The sequence below is a fragment of the Heterodontus francisci genome, unplaced genomic scaffold (assembly GCF_036365525.1).
Source record: "Heterodontus francisci isolate sHetFra1 unplaced genomic scaffold, sHetFra1.hap1 HAP1_SCAFFOLD_61, whole genome shotgun sequence".
Taxonomy (NCBI): domain Eukaryota; kingdom Metazoa; phylum Chordata; class Chondrichthyes; order Heterodontiformes; family Heterodontidae; genus Heterodontus; species Heterodontus francisci.
The window spans coordinates 31,482-34,404 of record NW_027141441.1 but is presented as its reverse complement, the minus strand read 5'-3'; positions in this window follow the sequence as shown (position 1 = coordinate 34,404).

Sequence of the window (2,923 nt, the reverse complement as noted above, 5' to 3'; positions counted from 1 at the left end):
CTTCCTCTGAGCTCTCTTTCCCACCATCTGGTCATTTCTTTTGTCCTCTGCTTTTCCCATGGTCTTCCTGAATGCCTTTCTCCAGGAATTCCAGTCAGCAGGAAGGACGTCCCATGCATCGACTCCAATCCCAGTCAGCTTGAGATCTCGCTTTGCAGATGTCCTTGTATCACAGACGTAGGTGACCTGTTGGTCTCGTGCTGATAGCAAGCTCACCAAAGAGCGTGTCTTTGGCAAAGCGACCGTCATCCATTCAGCACACATGACCCAGTCAACAGCGTCACTGCTGACTCAAGAGGACAAACATGCTGCAGATCCCTGCACGCTGGTGTACGTCCGCATTCGGCACTCTGTCCTGCCAGGAGTAGCCCAATATCCATCTGAGACAGCGGAGGTGGAAGCTGTTCAGCTGCTTTTCTTGGCTTGTATAAGTTGTTGATGCTTCTCTACTACAAAAGAAGGATGCTGAGAACACAAGCCTGTTACACGCGGAGCTTTGTATTTTCGATCAGTTTGCTGTTGGTTCACACTCGTCTTCTCAACTTTGACATGACAGCTGCAGCATTGACAATTCTGGTGCTGATTTCAGTATCAAGGGACAGATTGCTGGTGATTGTTGATCCAAGGTCTGTGAAGCTGTTGACAACCTCCAAAGTGAGGTTGTCGATGTTGATGGAAAGTGGAGTCTCTCCGGCCTGGCCCATAACTTTGATCTTCCTGATGCTGATCGTCAGTCCAAACTCGTTGCAGGCCAGGGAGAACCGATATACAAGCTGCTGTTAATGAACTTCATTATGGGATGTCAGCACAGATCATCAGCAAACAGCAACTCACAGACCAAGAACTGACTCATTTTGGTCTTGGTGCGCAGTCTTGCCAAGATGAACAGCTTGTCATCAGCTCTGGTATGCAGGTGGACATCCCCATCTGAGTCACTGAAAGGTTAAAATAGCAGCATGGAGAAGAATATGCCAATTGTAAAGGATGTGAGCTGTGAGGAGGTTACATGGAGGTTTCCAGGGGACTTGGACAGGATAAGTGAATGAAATGACAGATGGAATATAATGTGAATAAGTGTGAAGTTATCCACTTTGGTAGAATAAGCAGAAAGACAGAGTATTTCTTAAATGGTGAGAGGTTGGGAAGTGTTGATGTCCAAAGGGACCTGGGTGTCCTTGTTCATGAGACACTAAAAGCTCGCATGCAGGTGCAGCAATCAATTAGGAAGGCAAATGGTATGTTGGCCTTAACACAAGGGGTCATGAGTACAGGAGTAAAGATGTCTTGCTGCAATCGTATAGAGCCTTGGTGAGATCGTGCTGGAGTATTGTGTACAGTTTTGGTTTCCTTATCTAAGGAAGGATATACTTGCCACAGAGGGAGTGCAACAGAGGGTCACCAGACTAATCCCTGGGATGGTGGGATTGTCTTATGAGGAAACTGGGATTGTATTCCTTAAAGTTTCATTTAAAAGGCCATTTAAAACTGAGATAGGGTGGAATTTCTTCACTCAGAGGGTGGTGAATCTTTGGAATTCTCTACCTCAGGGGTTTGTGAAAGTTCAATCATTGAGCATGTTCAGGACAGAAATTGATAGAAATCTTGATCCTCATGACATCAAGGGATATGGGGAGAGCGCGCGAAAGTGGTGTTGAGGTAGATGACCAGCAAGGATGTAATTGAATGACGGAGCAGGCTCGACAGGTTAAACTGCCTCCTCCTACGTTCCGAAGAGAGTTTGCACCAGGACACAGCCCTGTTTTACCCCACTGCTGATCGTGAAAGTGTCTGATGTTGCTCCATTGTAACTGACGGAACTGTGCATGTTCTCGTGGAAAGAAGAGATGACGCCCAAGAGTTCAGGAGGGCAGCCTAGTTTCCACAGCAGTTTGAAGAGTCCGTCTCTGCTGACAAGATAGAATGCCTTGGTGATGTCTATAAAGACAATGTAGACTGGTCTGTACTGTTCACAGTACTTCTCCTGTCACTGCCGAAGTGTGAAAATCATGTCGACTGTCGATCTACCAGCTCTGAAGCTGCACTGAGACTCAGGATAGATGTGTGATGTCAGGGTCTGCAATCTGGTCAGAGCAATGCGAACAAAGACCTTCCCCACAATACTTAGCAAGCAGATGCCTCGGTAATTTCTGCAGTCACTGCGATCACCTTTATTGTTGCACAAGGTGACAATGTTTGCATCACGCATGTTTAGAGGCGCAGATCTCCCCTTCCAACAGAGACACAGAAGTTCATGGAGATGCTGCAGCAGAGCTGCTTTTCCACTTTTGATGATTCCAGGTGGAATACCATCATCTCCCGGTGCTTTACCACTGGCAAGACGGTCAATGGCGTTGTTGAGCTCTATGGTGGTGTCGCTGTCCAGCTCCTCCATGACAGGGACGTCTGGAATGGTGCTGAGAGCTACTTCAATGACAATGTTCTCCGTTATGTAGAGTTCAAGGTAATGCTCCACTCACCTTTCCATCTGCTTGTTAGGTTCAGTGATGATTGTCCCTGTCTTTGTCTTCAAAGGTGCTGATTTAGTTACTGCTGGGCCCGTTGCTTTCATAATTTTTTTTTTATTCATTCATGTGATGTGGTCATCACTGGCTAAGCCAGCATTTATTGCCCATCCCTCAATTCCCATGAGAAGGTGGTGGTGAGCTGCCTTCTTGAACCTCTGCAGTCTGTGTGAGGTAGGTACACCCACAGTGCTGTTAGGAAGGGAGTTCCAGGATTTTGACCCAGCAACACTGAAGGAAAGGCGATATAGTTCCAAGTCACGATAGTGTGTGGCTTGGAGGGGAACTTGCAGGTGGTGGTGTTCCCATGAATTTGCTGCCTTGTCCTTCTATAAGGTAGAGGTTGCGGGTATGGAAGGTGCTGTCTAAGGAACCTTGGTGTGTTGAATTCCTTCATATGT